The sequence below is a fragment of the Pinus tabuliformis genome, chromosome J (genome assembly GCF_031772625.1).
Source record: "Pinus tabuliformis cultivar Carrire ecotype Pingquan chromosome J, CPIR1, whole genome shotgun sequence".
NCBI classification, from domain to species: domain Eukaryota; kingdom Viridiplantae; phylum Streptophyta; class Pinopsida; order Pinales; family Pinaceae; genus Pinus; species Pinus tabuliformis.
The window spans coordinates 1,301,331,489-1,301,351,867 of record NC_142295.1 but is presented as its reverse complement, the minus strand read 5'-3'; positions in this window follow the sequence as shown (position 1 = coordinate 1,301,351,867).

Sequence of the window (20,379 nt, the reverse complement as noted above, 5' to 3'; positions counted from 1 at the left end):
ATACAAGAAACTTTTGAAGGAAAAGAAGAAAGGAGCCAAAAGTCCATTGGACAAGGCAAATCATGCTATCAAGAGGATGCACATGCAATGCACTTACTGCCATAAGCAAGAACATCTTGCTGCAAAATGTTCGAATTTGAATCCAGCAATGCTTCCACAAAAGTTGAAGAGAATGGAAAGAGAAGATGGAAGGCATGGAAAGGAAGATTCTATGGATCATGTGTCTTAGGATGATTCACATGATGATGCTGATGTGCAGGAAAAGGTAGTACCTTTGAAAGGGATTGGTAAGAAATGGTTAGAGATCTTATCCGATTAAGGTTGCATGTCTATTGATGAATCTACATTATATTTCATTTCAGCTTCGAAATTATAGTGTAATTAAGTGATAGTTGAAGGATGAAATGCTCGCATGAGTATGAGGTGCATAAACACAAGAATGTTGATGATTTCCTTATTTTTGAACATGTACATGTAATTAACTTGTAGGGTTGATTATTTTGACATGCATTTGATGCCATGTTGACTTGGAAGAAGTTAACTTGGTCTCCAAATGGAGATAATGATGAGGTATTTCATCTTTTGAAAAAGAGTTGTAATGGTATTTATCTACACACTTGACTTGAAGGGTCATTTGTTTAGAGGCATGTTTTGTGGGCTTGGTATCTAGTCCATCATTTGTATGCATATGTAAGACATGGAGGTGTTCACAAGATGTGAAATTTGTTTCTTTTGTTGAAGTAGGAGTTTAGGCCATCTAGTTGTTGTTTGTATTTCTATTGTTGTTAACAATTGTTGTTGACAGCTTTTCAAACAGGTACAAATGAAATTTTTGTGAAGTAGATGACTTCACATTTGTTTGAGCCACCTTATATCAATGATCAATGCAAAGAATTTCAAACCCCCTTCTATGACCATTTCAGCAGAAGCTCTACATGAATGTAAGAAGGAAGATCATTCTTCCTAGGAGAACGAGCACATCCAGAAAGGAAAGTGGTCAGAGACTTCAGTCTAGAGGCAATATGCAAGGCAAGTGCATGGAGGTTGAAAGAAGAGGGTTTTGTTACTCTCATTTACTGCTCAGATCAGTATATCAGTCTTTTGGAGACCAAAATTTCTTTTAGTGGGAAGGTGTGATCCAAAATGGATTTTGTATAGACTCCTAAGTCTAAGTGGTCCTCACAGAGGAAAAATGAAAGTCCAAGGAAGTTCCTTGGTATAGCCCCATTGCAGAGAACTTTTCCTTCTCAATCTATTGCAACATGAATGGGCTAAAATGGACTTAGGGTGCAGAAGTTATCGCATGCAGAAGATGCCATGTTTTTTTGGAAAAAGAGGCAAAAACCCCTAAAAATGGCAAAAAAACCCTTAAAAATGGAAATCACATCAGAAAAAGGCAAAGGCTGGATTTAGCGGAGGTGGAGGAAACTCTGATCTGCCAATTCGATCGATCAGATCGGAGGGAGACACACATGCAATATCAGAACCTTGGAATTAGCGACTGCAATCACGCGATATGCTGATCGCCGATGATCGGATCGGCGAATCAGCATCAGTGATGTACAGAACCCCAGGGCCATGTGCGATGCGATATGTGATAAGTGGTCACGATGAGCAATATTAGCCATTGGATCACTAAAGGAATGGACGAATAGGATTGAATCGGCAATCGGCAATTGCCAGACCCGATGGATTTCATAAGCGCAGTCTATAAAATTTGAAATCTAGAAATACGAATTTTTTGTGTATTAATGTTTTTCAGTGAAAACCCTAAAATGCAAAGAAATTATGCCTGAAGTGATAAAACATACCTAAAGGGTATTTATAAGCCCGATTTCAGAGATTTTGAGTTTTGTAACGACAGATTTCGGGTGGGCCTCAAGCAGTAAATGGTTTTGGGCTAGCTCTGCCTGATCCCACTGAATGGTCGACACGTGGATGGCAAAGGATAGAGGAAAACCGCATTTACAAGTAGGTAACCTCTGTACCTTTAAGCCACCTGAAATTGCGTATCAACCGTTGGATCGAATATCCTGTAGATTGACGGTGGAGAGTGCAATAGCATCCAAAGGCGCACCCGATGAGATAATAGGACAGATTTGATAAATTTTGAAGTCCGATAGAAAGAAAATTAATGGGTTTTTCACAAATTTCCTGTGTGATTAGGGTATTCCCAATACACTAATCAGATTTGATTTAACTTCTAATGGCGGACCCGATAGGGATTTAGGGGCAATTGAAGGGAGTTTCACGTCCAAAGTACACATTCAATAGTGTATTTTGCCAAAAATATCTATGTAATGAAATTTCCTCAATTTCTAGATTTTCGCCTATGAAACAATCTTGATTCCTTCTGTAATTTCTCCTGATCATCATGCCACACTACAAAAGGCGTTTTTATAGGCAATGATGCATTCTGGAAGTGACAGAGCCACAAAGGGACAATGAATCACAGAGAAACGGCTAGGGAAGCTAAAAAACTGAGAAGATACTTCAAAAAGAGCCACAGAGCACGATTGAGAGCATAGGGGAAGAAGAAGTCAAAAGGAAAAGTAGAATGCAGAAGTAGGAGTCAAAAAAATATTGCGCAGAGTAGCTCAAGAAGCCTTTGGGGTCACTTGAAGTTCAAGTGAAAGGTCAGAGAGTTGAAGGTTGCAAAAAGCCAAAGAATCCAAAGCTGAAGAGCTAGAGCGAAGAGCCAGAGCCAGAACCAAGAGCTAGAGCCAGAGCCAAGAGCTAGAGCCAGAGCCAGAGCCAAGAGCTAGCAGCCGAGAGCTTCAAGAGCCAGGGATAAAATGGTGTCTAAACCCATTGTTTCAGTGTAAAACAATGGAGTTGGGCCAAGAGCTTGTAAAAAAGACTTACCATAATCCCAGAGAGCCTAGTCAAGTTGACTAGAGCTCAAGGAGATGTAGCCCAAGAGTTTTGGGTGAACTCGAAATTAATATTGATGTTCTGTGTGATTTTGTTAAATAATGAATCCATACAGGTGAAAATAGTCTTTAGTAGAGGAGGAATGACCTGTTATAGAGTTTTGTGAACCCAACGTTTCGGACTACTAAGTGTGTCCATCATGAGGGGATGCGTCAATAGATATTTTCAGATCTTAATGATGTATCCAAGAGCTAGAATTTAGGTTATATATATAGGATATTAAAGAAAATATGTAATAAAATAGGTCGGCTATTATTTTACTCGTTTCTACTTTATTTAATTAATTAATTAATTTAATTATTATTATCATTATTAATTATTATTATTATTATTTAAAGGATAAATTAATTGATTAATAGGTTAAAGGGATAACTTAATTAATTTTATTATTTATATAATTCCTAATTATATTTATTAATTTGCTTTAATGTTTTAATTAATTTTTTATTTTTATTTTTATTTTTTATTTTTTATTTTTATTTTTTAATTGATTTATTACTTATTATAAATTAATTGGTTTAAATAATTAATTAAAAGAATATTGATAAATTAATTAATTTTACTAATTATTCTTTATTGATATGTTTATTAATTTATTTTAATAATTTGTTTATTTGATTAATTATTTAATTTTATTGTTATTTTTTTTAATTGTTATTTTTTATTATTATTATTATTATTATTATTATTATTATTATTATTATTTTAATTTTAATGTGAAATTAGTTATAGTTACTTTTATTAATATTTTTAACTAATTATCTAATTTGTTTGATTAAATTAAATTTATTAATTTATTATTTATTATTTGTTAATATGTCTATAATTAATTTTTAATTTTATTTTTGTTTTTATTTTATGTTTAATTATTTATTAATTTTAATTAATTGATTAATTTATTCAATTTTTAATTGATTAATAAATCCTTATAGATTTCTTATAATGTTATCTATCAATCCTAGAAATAATTTAATTTGTTTAATGTTATCAACTGATTGTGTGAAGTAAACACTTACTAATTTATGATTATGATGTTGAATGTTTAAGGAGGATGTTATATGAATGATGTTTTAGTTAATTATTATAATGATGCTTTTAAGAGAGAATGGAATAGGTTAATATAAGGGATAAGGGCTGATTATTGATTTTTAAGAGTTTCAAGTAAAGGTTTCCATGTGTTGCTTAGTTTTAATCCATCATCCCGGTTCAAATTGTTCTTCCTTTTTTCTATTTATATGGCTTCTTTAATTTTCCTTTTGAGACAGTGGTCTCCTTTTCTAATCAGTTTGACATCTTCCATGCAGATGTAATGAGAGGAAGAGTGAACATGTTCTGCTAAGGCCGATTTAGAGGTCATATCTCTTCTTAAGTCAGCAGTGTGTTCTTTAATTCTAGTATTAAGAGACCTACCCGTTTCAACTATATATTCCTTACCGCATGAGCAAGGAATCACATAAACACCTTTTTGAAGTTTAGGGTTAATGGGATCTTTGACTGAGTTGAATAATTTTCTGATGGTGTTAGGAGGGGTGAATGTTACATTGATGTTATGTTTATTTAGAATTTTAGTAATTTTATTAGTGGTACCTTTTATGTATGGAAGTGAGACCTTAGGGGTTGATAAATTTTGATTTTTCATGTCCTTCTTATTCTTGTTTAGAGATAGGTGCATGAATTTCTTAATGGTATTTCTATTGTAGCCATTTAGTGCAAACACTTTTTGTAGATGGTTGAGTTCATCATTTAAATGGTCATGATCACATATTCTGGTCGCCCTGGTAGTTAGGGTTCTAATGATGCCAATCTTATGTTTAGGGTGGTGATGGGAATTCTCATGAAGATATCTTTCTGTATGGGTTTTATTTCTATAGACTTGGAAACCAAGAGACCCATCTCTTTTAGTTAGAAGGATATCAAGAAAGGGAAGCTGGTTGTTATTTTCAATTTCAATAGTGAATTTTATATGGTCAGATAGGCTATTTAGATGATTGAGGAATAGGTCAAGTTTTTCTTTTCCATGACTCCACTTGGCAAATATGTCGTCTACAAACCTTTTCCATTCAGCAGGGGTGTATGGAAATGACCTAAGGGCCTTTTGTTCGAAGTTCTCCATAAAGATGTTGGCAATTATGGGGGATAGAGGAGAGCCCATAGCCACACCATGAGTTTGTTCATAAATTTTTCCTTTGAAACTGAAGTAAGAGGATCTCAAGCACAATTCCAAAAGATCAACAGTTTCTTTATCAGTGATGTTTCTCATGATCTCAATAGCTTCACCAATAGGAATCATGGTAAAAAGGGATACAATGTCAAAACTAACCATAAGATCTTCATCTTTCATTTCTATGTTATTAATCCATTGAAAAAAAGAATAGGAGTCTTTAATATAAGAAGGGGTATTACGAGACAAGGATCTAAGTTTTTTGGCAAGGTGTTTAGTGAGAAGGTAAGTAGGAGAACCTATGGTATTAACTATAGGTCTCAGGGGTATGTTAGGTTTATGGACTTTAGGAGCCCCATAAATTCTAGGAGTAATGGAACTATTAGGGATGATTTTCTTTTTAGTGACATCATCCAATGATGATTCTTTGATTCTCTTAATAACTTCACGCATGATTTTTTCACTGGGATCCTTATTAATAATTTTATAACATCCACTATTGTTTAAATGTTCTTCCATTTTAATGTCATAATCGATTCTGTTCATAATTACAGTAGCGTTGCCCTTATCAGCCTTTAAGATGATTATGTTTTTGTTTTTCCTAAGATTGTTTAGGGCTTTTTTTTTCTAAGGAAATGTTCAATGCCGGAGGTTTAGAGTTTCTCAGAATTTTTGCAATATCTTGTCTGATTTCTTCACTCTTTGCTATATCTAGGTTTTTAATAGCTACTTCAACATTACTAATGACTTCTTCCACAGGTATTTTATTAGGGGTTATGGAAAAGTTTAGACCTTTTTTCAAGATGGATTCAGTTGCATAATCAAGGATGATGTTTGATAAGTTAATGACCTAGGCTGTTTCTGCAATCCTACTTTGATTGGGATGAGTGGTTTGAGTTTTTACGCTAGTAGATGGGTTGTTTGACAAGTTCTTCAGATTTGACTGCATTCTCAAGAGATTCGATGATCTTCCCAGCGTATCCTTCATAGCCATGTTGCTTATATCCATATTGCTTTGTTATTTTGTGATTGTGTTGTTTATAGGATAACAGTTTCTCCCAAGCCTGATTGCGTATCACTATTAGGGGTTCGTTGGTTTATAACTACATTGTTTTTAATATTTGCATTGAAACAGGTTTGCACAGCGCTGTTTGTATCACATCCGTTTGTAACTACGTTGTATTCTTTCATAGTTTTATGCCCTTGCAATTTCATAACCTCTATTGCTGCATTGTTAATAAGCCCATTATTTGCTGGCATATCAAGCGGGATTGAATATGCTGCTTTATTTACTATTATATGTATTTATATATCAGTTTGAGCACATTAAATTACAGCACATAAATAGTTTTAATAAAAAACGCCATCATACACCTTAATTTCAAGCAAATATTTAATTCCACATTGGTTAATCATAAGGACTTGGGAATATTTAAGCTTTGGGAGTGGGAGAGGTCCCTGTAAGTTAGACAAGGAGCCTAAGTGCCCCATTTTCAGATCAGCCAAAAAAGAGGTTTGCACATCGAGAGATTGGATCCCTCTCGGCTCTTGATAGATCTGGTTTAATATGGATCTAGGATAGTTTAATAAGTTTGTAGTTGTATTTGACAAACTAACACTTTTTTTATGGTTTTGTTTGAAAACATGTTTTCCGTATTTGGTGTATTTATCATAATAATAATAATCTAATTTTAATTTAATATTAAGGTTACCTTTTTTATGCAATGATTTTGTTCTTAGTTTATAGAGATAGACATGTTATACTTTTGGAATTTGAAAAGAAACATGTGCTCTTAACTTGGTTGTATTGACAACATTTAAGTGTAAGAAAGAAACATGCCCTCTTAAATTGGTTGTATTAAAAACATAAGTGTTCTTGTATACTAGGTGGGTGAAAACAAGAGAGAGTATATGGTAAGTGGATTAAATAGTTAAAAACAAGTGTTAGTTACGGAGAAAGTTACAAAAATCTAAAAAAAAGGCTATATTGGATTAGGATATTACTATTTTGGGACATAAAAAGTTGAAGGTACATTTTATGGAGGTGTAGTCTAAGCCCTTGGATGTATGGCGCATATTATGTGTCTCTTGGAATTTTAGTTGTGTTAGTGGTGTCAACTAGAGGTGGAGAGTCCAACCAATGAGTAGGAAAAGTTGTTCATTTACAAGGTTGGCATCAATCAAGTATTCTCCCTCTCTACCCAACTCTAAGATGAGGAGTGTGCATAATGGACTTATTATTGTAACAAATTGCAAATATTTGATTATCTTTAAGTTCAAGGGCTTGAAGTGGTTGCCTCAACCTTAAAATATTTAAAGGAACTGTGTGTTTTTCAATTAATCCCTTGTGTTTAAGGAGATGTAAAAGAGGAAGGCCTTATGACTATTTTTCAGGGGTTGTAATGACCCTCGTCTTTTGGTAAGTATGTAGATATGATGCTAATGGTTCTGATATTAGTAAATTCACGTATATATTGTAAATATTTTCCTATCACCTTGCATTGTATAAATATGATAAATATTTTGTGGTTACCCTGATGTACATGTTGATGTTCCACTTGCATGATTATGGAAAACACTTCTCAGTTTGTAGAATTTCTCACTGTAGATCAATAGATTATGCAATATACTAAAGAAAAATACAAGATCTACTTCTACAATCAAAGTTGTGGAAGCTTAATCTAATATGAGCAAGGTCAAATAGAACACATATATCTGAGAATGAGAAAGCAATCACACATGAACACAGAAGAATACTCTGGGGAAAGCCTCAGCCTAAAACCCCAATCTCTGTAATATCATACAAGTGGAAAGTTGTTCAAATTACACAAAGCTTCAGCTCACAAGCCATCCAGCTCTCACCACAATCTAAAAATACAACTCACAGATTGAATAGACACAATATATGCCTTCCCTCAGCCCTCCAAGCCTCCTATTTCCTTGTGCAGTTTCTCTTGGGGTCTAATGCTACCACCTGTGTGAATTGGCCTCATCACACAACCATGAAACTCAAAAGTAACTGTGCAATCTCCAAGGATTGAATTCCTACTGCATGCAAGAGATATCCTCCATGGAATATTCCTGAAACTGATAGTACATTGTCCCATCACCTGATCTCAACTGGGTCTCTGACTAAACTGACATGCATGAGTTATTTATGAGAGAATATTCAATTATCTGAAGTGCAGCAGTTACATGCATGCATGCATTAACTAACTGAACTCACAATCCATTCCACAAACTATTGGAACTAATCTAACTTGACTTAACTTAGATAACTGAGCTAACTAATTACAACTCATCTTGATCTCCTTAATCAAGGGATAACTTCCTCAATCAATGGAGAAACTGTTGCATGTCTTCACATAGACTTCATGTTTGATTTCCTACAACTAATTAACTCAAGATGAATTAATTAATTATTTTACAAACAGTTGCTAAGATCAAATTCGAATTTTAATTCTCAATTTTAGTTCAGGGACTAACTAAAATTGGAATGTATCCTAAAATGCTATTCATAGTAGTGCTATTTTTAACACTTCTATTTTTAGCATTTCTTGTTGCTATTTTCAACACTCCCTCTCAATAAGAAATGGATTATCAATAACCCCAATATCAATGTGCTTGGACCTCTCATGAAAAACTGGCTTCTCAGAGAGTTTGATACAACTCTGATTATCGTAGTAGATCACAGTTGGATCCATCCTTTGACCAAACAATCCCACTAGAATCTTCTACATCCAAATGGCCTCACATACTACCTGACTAGCAGCCATGTATTCAACCTTTGTTGAGCTAAGTGCAACTGACCTCTGTTTCCTGCTATACCAAGAAATTGTAGCTGAACCAAGGTTGAAGATTCCTCCTTAAGTGTTCTTCTAGCCTGATGGACTCCCTGCCCAATCTGTATCTGTGAAGCCGTGAAGCATCACTCCCTTTGTTCGTCTGTACCACAATCCATATTGAGATGCGCCTCTGAGGTATCTCATCACATGCTTCGCTGCCTTCCAAAACAGCTTGGTAGGATGAACCATAGCTTGACTCAGTTGGTTCACCGAAAAGCACAAATCTAGTCATGTGTTCACTAGATACATGAATGAACCCACAAGTTGTTGATAAATAGTAGCAGCTACTACCTCACCCGAAGTGGCATCCTCCTTCCTCGAGTTACCAGCCTGCATGGGCTTGCAGTTCTCCATGTGGAACCGCCTGAGTATCTCATTGGCATACTTGGCTTGAGACACCAAAAATTCCCCATCCTTCTGCTACACTTCCATGGCTAGAAAGTAGCTTATAAGACCCATGTCTTTCATATCGAACTCTCTTGCAAGGTCCTCCTTGCAAGAATAGATCATCTAATCATCACCTGTCAAAATTAGATCATCGACATAAAGAACAATGATCAATGGCTTACCTTCTACCATGATGTGGTAAAGGTTCACATCTGCTTCACTCTTGGTGAAGCCAAACCCAGTGAAATAGTTTTCGATCCTATTGTACCAAGCACAGGGTTCTTTCTTCAGCCCATACAAAGCCCTCTTGAGTTGGCACACATGCGACTCATGATCGAAGGTCTCGAAACCTTCTGGATGCTCAATGTACACCTCTTCCTCAATCTTCCCATTGAGGAACATTGTCTTCACGTCGATTTGATGGATATTCCAACCCATCTAAGCTGATAGTGCGACCATCGATCTTATGGATCATTACCTTGCTACAGGAGCAAAAATCTCATCGTATTCAATCCCCTTGACCTATGTGAAACCACGAGCAACAAACCTTGCCTTATGTTTCTCAACACTACCATCAGCTGCTTGCTTTACCTTGTAAAGCCGTCTGTAACTCACCATTGGCTTGTCCTAAGGTCTTGGGACAACATCCCAAACACAGTTCTGAACAATGGAGTCGTACTCCTCCACCATTGCATCAACCCAGACTGGTTGTTGCACTGCCTCCTCGAATGAAGAAGGTTCGAACTCTACACGCTCCAGAACTAGGGCCCTGTAACCAGTGTATCACTCGAGTGAACTCCTCTATCTGCACTAAGAAGATGGTTGTCCCACATTCTCCCACACATCCAACATCAACTTGTCTGCTTCCCTTGAGCGTTTCCACCCATCTCTGGAAGACTCAGCATGAGTGGATGTCTCCACTCCCGGATCCTCTGCATGAAGCTGCTCTGCATTAATTTGAGCCTCCTCCTCCTTAGGAACTGAAATTTCCTCCTCTTCATGCAACTTGAGCTCCCTTTCAAGTGATACTCGCATGGCTTTCTACTCATCGGACTTTATATCTCTGTGTACCATTGTCCTCTGACTGGTAGGCAGGAACACCCGATAGTTGTGGGGTGTATCAGTGTACCCCAGAAGTATCCCCAACTCAGTTGTTGGATCTAGCTTCTTCCAAGCATCTTGGTCACATTGCAGTAAACCGATGATCCATAGATTAAAAAGTGACTCACATCTAGTCGCTTTCCCAGAAAAGGCCTTCATAGGTGTCTTCATTCCTAGTATATGGTGCGGGCTTCTGTTCTACAAGTATATTGCTATATTACTTGCCTCAGCCCACAAAGGCCATGCAACATCACTCAAGCTGCTACCATAATCGATACGTTCTTCCTTTTGGCCACCCTATTCTGTTGTGGGTTATGGGGTGCCGTCAACTCCCGTTTAATTCCTTCTGTATCGCAGAAGTCCTTAAACTGTTGGGAGACATACTCGCCACCATTGTCGCTACACAAGGCCTTTATTTTCTTTCGAGATTCTTAGTTTGACAAGGCTTTAAACTCACAAAACCTCAAGAAGGTCTGATCCTTCCCTCAGTGCTCCAAGCCTCCTATTTCTTTGCGCAGCTTCTCTTGGGGTCCAATGTTGCCACCTGTGCGAATTGGCCTCATCACACAACCATCAAACACAAGAGTAACTACGCAATCTCCAAGGAATGGATTCCTTCTGCATGCAAGAGATATCCTCCATGGAATATTCCTGCAACTGATAGTACACTGTCCCATCACCTAATCTCAACTGGGTCTCTGACTGAACTAGCATGCATGAGTTATTTATGAGAGAGTATGCAATTGTCTGAAGTGCAACAGTTACATGCATGCATGCATTAACTAACTGAACTCACAATCAGTTCTACAAACTATTGGAACTAATCTAACTAGACTTAACTCAGATAACTGAGCTAACTAATTGCAACTCAAAGTACAACTCATCCTAATCTCCTTAATCAAGGGATAACTTCCTCAATCAATGGAGAAACTGTTGCATATCTTCACATAGACTTCATGTTTGATTTCCTACAACTAATTAACTCAAGATGAATTAATTAATTATTTTACAAACAGCTGCTAAGATAAAATTCGAATTTTAATTCTCAATTTTATTTTAGGGACTAACTAAAATTGGAATGTATCCCGAAATTCTATTTATAGTAGTGCTATTTTTATCACTTCTATTTTTAGCATTTCTTGTTGCTATTTTCAACATAGTTATCCTTGTGTACATGGGGAAGATCATAATTGCTCTATGCCAACAAATATAATAGTGAATAGTGTCTAACAGAATCAAAACCCTAACCATCGACCTAATCTCCATTGATGAAGCTTCAACCAATGGTCCTTTCTTAAGGTAACCACTTAGAATTATTGATGCCGCATTTTTCTAACTCAATGAACCTTGTATTAAGTAGGGGGAGTTAGATGGAACCTTAATGACTTCAAGGTGAGCGTAATAACCAAAGTTCAACATATACCATAATAACCTATACATATGTCTTTATACGAGCAGCATGATACAAGTACAAGAAACTCTATCAATTGGGGGGTTAAAGAGCATATAGCTCGATTCATATAGTTGAAAGAGAAAAAATAATTCGACTCGAGACCTAATAAGAGACTCATAGACACTCACATACATAATATTTAGAGGCCTTGATGCAATCAATGAGGGTGGGGAGATATTTTGCAACCTATTAGCACACATGAATGGACTTTTCACCTCCCTCACACCTTGTCGATTCTAGAACAGACCTAGGAAGAGGGTAAATGACATATGGGGAGAAAATGGTAGGAAAAATGGCAGGAAAGGGAAAATCCAGTTAGCCAAGCCCTAACTAACTAGAAGGATGGAGTGAGAAGTAGAAAGAGAAGATAAATTGGGATATAGAGAATAGGAAGAAAAATAGCACAGTGGGAGGAGAGTAAGGGAGAAGGAAATGAGAGTGAACAAGATGAGGAGACGACAATCAAAGGAAAGGAAGTCACTAGGTAACTACTTGAAGGGTGTTGTTGCAAGGAGGGTGTCACACTTGGAAATCATGGGGTTTGAACCAAGAAGACAACAAACTGAATTCTCATGTCATAGGTAAGCCTCCATCATGTTGTTAAACTGTACATTTGACATTTACTGCATCAAACTACCACTTCTCTACATCTAATTAACAATCGAGTTCTCAAGTCTACTGCAATGGGAAAATCACTACCATGAATCTCTTTAGAGAACTACAATTTCCCAAAGATCTTATAGTCATAGATTTGTTGGTTAGTTTTACATTCCAAGATTCAAGAACCTTACCATCATGCTTCTGGCTTAGCCACCTCCCAACTAATGCGTTAAAAACACCTAGTAATATTTTCACACTAAACATTATACAATAAACTTAACTCTAATATCTTAGTGAAGAATAAGTAACTAGCTAGACCCTGGAAGGGTTTATGGATTGACTGTTAGTGAAAATCATTATAGTTAGGTGTGCCAATGTGTGCTGAGTGTTAGCGAGTGCTAGGGAAACACAAGGGAGCACTAGATCAAAATGCATGGAAATGAATGCATAAGAGTGTGTGACAGGGAGTGTCAATGAGTTTCAGGTGTGGTAAGAGGGGAGTGACATGGTATGCTAAGCAATGCTAAATCATTCTAGCGTGTGAGAGCAACATGCAACCAATATGTGTTAGGTACCAAGGTGTGCCAAATAGTTCTAGGAAGTGTTAGGGAGCGTTAGGGAAACACAGTGGAACACTAGGTGAAAATAATGCATGAAAATGAGCGATTAAGAGTTTGTGACATGAAGTGTCAGTGATTTCAAGGTGTGCTAAGGAGGGAGTGACAAGGTATGTTAGGCAGTGCTAAGGAATTCAAGATGTGCTAGGTGATAAGGTGTTCCAATGCATGCCAAGGAGAGTTATGGAGTGTTAGGGAAAAACAAGGTAGCACTAGTTTCAAATGCATGGAAATAAATGAATAAGAGTGCGTGATAGGGATTTTCAACAAATTCTAGGTCCGTTAAGGAGGGAGTGACAAGGTATGCTAGATAGTTCCAAGGAATGCTAGAGTACCAAGGTGACATGCCAAGATGTGCCAAATCCTAAGGTGTGCCAATGTGTGTCAAGGAGTGCCACGAGAACAAAAGGGAAACTAGCTCAAAATGCATGGAAATCAATGGATAAGAGTGTGTGATAAGGAGTGTCAACAAGTTCCAATTGTGTTAAGTGGGGAGTGATAATGTTATATGCTAGGAAGTGCCAAGGCATGCTAGACTACAATGTCAAGGCATGTTAGGGAGTGGTAGGGTCTATTAGGGAGTGAAAAATCATGCCAAGGAATGAAAGGGATGATAATGTGTTCGATGTAGTGTCAATGGATTGTTATATGTGCCAGATGTTATGTCATATGAAGATGTAAACTATGTTGCTTAGTTGTTTTCATGGGCATGGTTAGATGTGAGCCTTGACTTGGTAACTTGTTAAGTGGGATGAGATAAGATTGGACATGAGAAGCCTAAAATGAGTTATAATGCATTCGGGGAGCAAGGCATAGTATAGTTGTATTAAATGTAACCTGGTAAAGTTGTTGTAGTTGAGGTAGGACTTAGTTGGTTTCCTAAGTCTAAAAGAAAATAAAGGTAGTTATGAAGGCATGATAATTAAGGAGTGCCATGGCTTACCAAGGAATGAAAAGGCATGCTGAAATATGCCAGATAGTGTTAATGCATGTCGAGGAGTGTTTGGGAGTGTCATGGAATCACAAGGGAGAACTAGGTCAAAGTGCATGGAAATGAATGAATAAGATATTATGCCAAGGAGTGTCAGTGAATTCTAGGTGTCCCATGGACAAATTTTGTTAGGAGAATTTCATATTAGGAATTGTAGGAGGAAAGCCTATGATTGTGATAAGGGGATGGAAAAATTAGTTTCAGACAAAGGGAGACTTTGGTCTAGGCACAACACTATTTTTTCAATGACTTGGTTGGGTTCCCAAGTCATAAAAAAAGTAAGGCTATCTATGAGGGCATGAAAACTAGGGAGTGCCCAGGTGTGTAGGGAATTTTAGGAAGTGCTAACATATGTTACAAATTTCAAACGAAGTTTAGGCATGTGAAGACATGCCAAGTGCTAAGGCATGCCAATGTGTGCTAGGTTCTAGGATGTGGCACCAACACTTGCTATGGATTGCCAAGGAAACACAAGGGAGGACTCACTTCAATTACATGTAAATGAATGAATGTGCATGTGTGATAGGGAGTGTTAACAAGCTATAGGTGTGCTAAGAAGGGAGTGAAAATGTAAGATAAGAAGTACCAATAGATGATAGAGTGCTAGGAAATCCTCCTAAGATGTGACAAGTTCCATGGTGTGCTAATGTGTGCCAAGGAGTGTTAGGGAGTGCTAGGGAAACACAAGGGAGCACTAGGTCATAATGCATGGAAATGAAGGAATAAGAGTGTGTTTGATGGAGTGTTAGTGAGTTCCAAGTGTGTTAAGGAGGAGTGTTACACAGTAATTTGTCACCATTGGTCACCGTCCCTATCGCCCCGTTTCCATACATTGGAGGACGCATTCTGGGACCTGTGAGCAGTGACATAACCCAAAAATACTTGCATTATGTTGCCCTGAGTATGTACTTCATGTTCCCTGAAGACACCTTCTGCAAATTCTCCTTGAAAAGTACTCTTTTTCCATTGGCGCAGGTCCACAGTATCTTACCCGCGCCAATCACCGAGATCCTCAAAAGAGGGCGCGACCATTGGCACTCTGTCACAGAACAACACCCGCGCCAGCCCCAGTTTGGTAATGATTTTTGACAAACGCACGCCCATCTGTTTTTTCCCTTCAGATCACGAAGTCTTTTGAGGGTAAAATCCATCTGATAGAGGTCGAGAGTCATCATCTATCCTTGACATCTATCCACAGTGGCTTTTCAGAGATAATGCCAATCCACAATGGGTGTCCTGGTTCATCGAATCTTTCTCCCTTCTCCATCTATAAATATCTGTCCTCATGCATTAGACAAGCTAGTTTTTGTAGTTTTTGAGTTTTTAGTTTTGGAGGAATGCTAGTTGTGATTACGCTTGTCGTGAGTGATAGTGAAGCATAGAGAGGTTATGCTGCCGGAGAGGAGGTACATTGCAAGACACATATAGTTGCTCGCCCAGCCAGAGGAGAGGTTCAACGTCAGAACCTTGGTTGTAACTTTTCCCGTCTATTATTCATTAATGAACGACTGTTGTTATGGTTCCAATCTCATTGTCTATTATAATGATGTTTGATTTATTTCCTTTCTGACTGAAATATAGTTGTGCCTTGGTGGATTTTATGCTTGTATATGTTTCTTCCTTTGCATGTGCAGGTGTCCGTTTGCAAGGATTGCAAGGATTATGACCTGCTGGAGCAAGGGAGCGGGAATACCAACTCTGCTTCGACTATAGCGTTGGATTCCAGGTTGGTCTTCTTAATTCACTTTTAGCGTACAACTAGGAACTTGCGTGGCAGCGTGAATCGATTGTGGCTAGTTTTGTTTTAAGCTAGTGGGATCGCCTCTGTCCGCAGAGGGGATTTACCTATCCAACAATTTGGTGACTCCACTGGGGAGAAGCTATTTGGAGTTTGTCTTGCATGTTAATTTTCTCTTGCTTGCTTGAGTGAATGAGCTTTCTGGGTCAGTTTTGAGATTGTTCTTTACTGTTTGATCCATCTGAACACTGTCGGCCCGATGTGAGGTCGTGTTATTTATTTTTTTAGCCGGAAAGTTTAGTTGGCGCGGTTTTTACTCTGAAAGTCGCGCCAGTTGGTGCATGTTTCTCAACAGCAACTCGCGCCAATCTTTTGGTAGCGCAAGTTGCAGGCTGACAGTCACGCCAGCCCTGTGAATTTTGTCTGTGTGTCGGTTGGAAGCTCTTTCAACTCAGATTTTTATCTTTCTATATCTCTTACAGCCTCTGGAAGTGTGTTGAACCTCTGTTTGACTAGTTTTGCTTTTATCCTTCAGTTGTTTGCTTATTTCTATTGATTTTCGTCTCAGCCCTAGATTATCTAGTGGCTTCGCATGCCTAGTTTTCTGTGGGAAGTTTCGATCTTTTGATTTTCCAGTCAACTTGTTGGTTATGTTCCGCACCTATCTAGTGGTTTGTTAAAGCTTGGTCTTCTATGCTTTGAGTAATTCATTTCTAGCTTGTTGGATTTTACTTGACCTAATTTGAACTTAGATTACATGGTTCATTGAAAGTCTTTGTGTTTTTCCTTGTTTGCATAGTTCATTTTGGTGTTTCAGAATTGGTTCTATTTCATTGAGTGAACTTGGATTGTGTATACTTGTGAATATCTTTTAAGATTTGTTTAAATGCATCATGCCATCTTAAAGGAAAGAAAAACAAAAGATCTTTTGCATCATATTAGCTAGCGTTTATTGTTATTTGTTGCTATTAAAAAGAAAAAGAAAAAATTTTCATTTCTTGTTATTAGCTGCATTAGGATCTTTGTTGTTTGCTGAGTGATCATTTCGTTTGTGTAAAGATCTCAACCCTCCTGTAGATAGAATTCATTGAATGAAATGATATAGTTTTGGCATGTAGTTTGCATCTAAGAAGCTTTTGAGATATCACATACGGTAGGACCAAAAAACTGAAACATAATTGAAGATAAACTTTAAAATAAACTCAATGAACATAACAACGCATTGGAACCTAACGCAAACATTCTAGAGGTCTAGGTTAGAGACGTGTCCCGACGTCTTTAAACCTGGTAGCTTACCGTTGAGTGGTTGGGTGATTCCTCCACGGTGAAACGATAGGTGCCAATACGGAATGAGCTCCCACGTACCGTCGCGTATATATGGGAGACCCCACTAGGCTATCATCCTTTATCCATAGGAAGCCGAGTCTACCGCCTTACAATCCGTAATGCACTGAACACACCATTCGGGAAGATTGACTGCAGTACGGGAAGTCCTTGGTTTTCATCTGATTGTCGAGGTGTATAAGAAGTTTTACGGATTGTTTGGTAAACCTTTTTGCCTAGAGTCTCCAGAGTAGTCACTTTTGATCCTTTTCGGACTCCTTAAAAGAAAAGGTGCCTGTGAGCGTCTTGTCACTTCGTGCTCATTAAACATTCGAAGGAGACTATAGTCATCTTTTGTCCTTTTCTCGACTCTTAAAACATGAAAAGGTCAAGTCATGTCTTTGCGTCTTAAAATTTGTTTGGCCACGATAACATTTACCCAATTAGATTTTGTTTGCGTTAGCTTGAGTAGGATTCTTTCTCGCTCAATGGCATCCTTCCCTGAGTCCACCGGCCAAGGTGTTCCCCCTGATGGAAACCCTAGTCCATTTCCTTCTGTTGGAAATGTCGGTGTTCAATATATCGCAACTTTGTCTTTGCCTGGGTTAACCATCGGTTTGCCCGTATGGTTGTTTTCAAACTCGGTGGTCTCGAGTGTGATAACTCCTGTTCCACCACCACCTCCTCCACCCGAACAACATCATGTTGATTCCAAGGTGGACCCCTCTCCTTCTTCACCTATTGCTGCGTCCTCATCTTCTACTTCGCCTGGTGAAACTTTGGATTTAAGTAACCAGGTGGCTAAGAAGAAGAAGAAGAAGAAGACCAAAAAGAAGAAGTCTCCCAAGGGAAAGGTCGCATCTACCCCGAGTATACCTGAAGTAGAGCCACCTTCTGCTCCTCCGTGGAAGGCTAAGTTTCCTTGTCAATTATGCAAGGAGGACCATTTTCTTACTGATTATCCTGGTATTCCCAAGGTCCTAGATATATGGTCCCGTGACCCGACTCGCCCCTCGTCGTCGCAGATTGACGATACCTTATCAGCTGGTAAGGGAAAAGGGAAGGTTCGTTTCCCTTGTCGACTTTGTGAAGGTAATCATCTCCTTCGCCTTTGTCCACTTATGGATGAAGCCTCCCGTCTTTTGGAAAGTCTGTCAATTCCCTTACCCCAACTACCCACTAGATATCAGCGTCTTTTTGCAATTGCAGATCATCTCTCCGCTAACCAAGAGATCAAGCATGATTCCTCTTTGGTCCAGCCTTCTCTTCCCGAACCTGGCTATGCTCAGCCTGTTCCAGACCAGTCCCTGGTCGAAAAGAGTGTTTATTTATGTTCATCGTCTATGCACCACTTTGTTCCGGGAGTGTTTATCATATCTGAATCCAAACCAGACGAAAGTCCAAAGGTCCAGATGACAGTTGACCCGGTCTTTCAAAAGGTCAAGATGACAGTTGACTTGGTTTTGCCTTCAGAAGTTCCATCCTCAGATGATATTATCACTCTAAAGAATGAAGACCACACCGTCCAAATTCTATTCATAAACATAGACTCTAATGATCAAGTGAGCTTCCCTCTCATTCCTTCGCAGCAGGAAGGAGGTTCATTAGAGTCATATCTGGCCGTTTATACGGTCCCACCTCCAAGCAACCTAGTTGTTTCCTTCAATTGGGATCAACTAGGCAATCCTCGGTTACCAGCTTCCATAATATTTCGAATTATAGTCCAAGAATACCGAATGGTTATGGCCGGTACCATTATTGATGAGGGATCCCCTGTGAGAATCCTTTCTTCAACAGCTTGGGAAGCACTTGGTTCGCCACTGCTTCTACCTGAAATGAGAAACCTTACAGGTTTTCATCGAGAAACCAGTCGACCTTTAGGAATTCTTCCCAATGTACCTATCACATTAGAAGGGAAGACCATTCAAATGGGCGTCATGGTAGTCCAAGGTCCGTTAGATTACAATCTACTCCTTGGGCGAGACTATATTTATCGCATACGTGCAATTGTGTCATCACTCTTCAGAGTGATCTGTTTTCCGCACGAAGGAAGGACGATCAAGATCGTAGACCAACTTTCGTTCCCCGGTTCACACTTCACATACAGTCATCTACCATTCCTAAATGGTCTTATTTCCATAAGGAATGCCTCAGCATTCAGTTCGTCATCCTGATGACGGCAGCTGACCCGGGCACGTGACTGAAGCCCGGGGGGCATGCATCCTCCTTTTCAAAATCAAGTCTTTCCAAGTGAACCTTCATTCCATCCACTCCGTGAATGCCATGAAGCTTGGGGGGCATGTACCTCGATTTGCATTATCATGCTCGGGGCATGCCAATTTATAGCAAGCATAGTTTTTCGTTTCAAGCTTGTGTAAACATGAAACCGAATCCAAGCAAAGTTCTCCATGGTTCAAGCTTGTGTGAAAATGAACCCATACCTGATTTACATCCCGTGATTGCCTTTTATCTGCTAAATTCTGCTAGATGAGCCTTGGTTGTTTCATTCCATCGCCACCATCTCTTTGGCCGATCATATGCTTTCACTTGGTTGTTTTCCTTTTCCTGAGGATCCACAACGATGAGTGGCTTTATTAGCCAGCCTCTTGACCATTACATGTTTTCAGCAGTTCCACCATTACCGGAACCAGTTGCTACCCTTTATATCACTCGTTCCTACAGGACGAGTCGCCTTTACGCTCTTTTCTGACTCGTAAAAGAAGAAAAGATTGCCGAGTTACTCCTCTTGACTCGTTAAACGTTAATAAGGGGCAGTCGTTTTAAGTTCTTTTTGTCGACCGTTAAAACATAAAAAGATTACCGGGTTTTTGTCGTTTCAAGCTCGTTAATGTTTACGAAATGACGTGATTTTGATCGCTTTTTTTACTTTTTCAGGTCGAAATCACTATTTATGAAAAGTACTCCTCGATCGTAATGGTCGGGCGGTTCTTTCGGGCATTATTTTATAATTTTTCGGGCCCGAGAGACACAACTTTACGAAAAAGGACACCCCTGGAGTTTCCTTTTCTGTTGTCTTTTCAAACTCTCTAAACATGAAAAGACGCCGAGTTCTTCCTTTGTCAGACTCGTTAAAACCTGATGACATCGGATTTTGTCGAAATGACACACCACAAGCATATGTTATCCCCATCAAGCTTGTTAAAAATAATTTGGGTACTCGCCAAAAATGGCGGGGGAAAAAAGGGACCATAATTACCGTCGTGTCGGC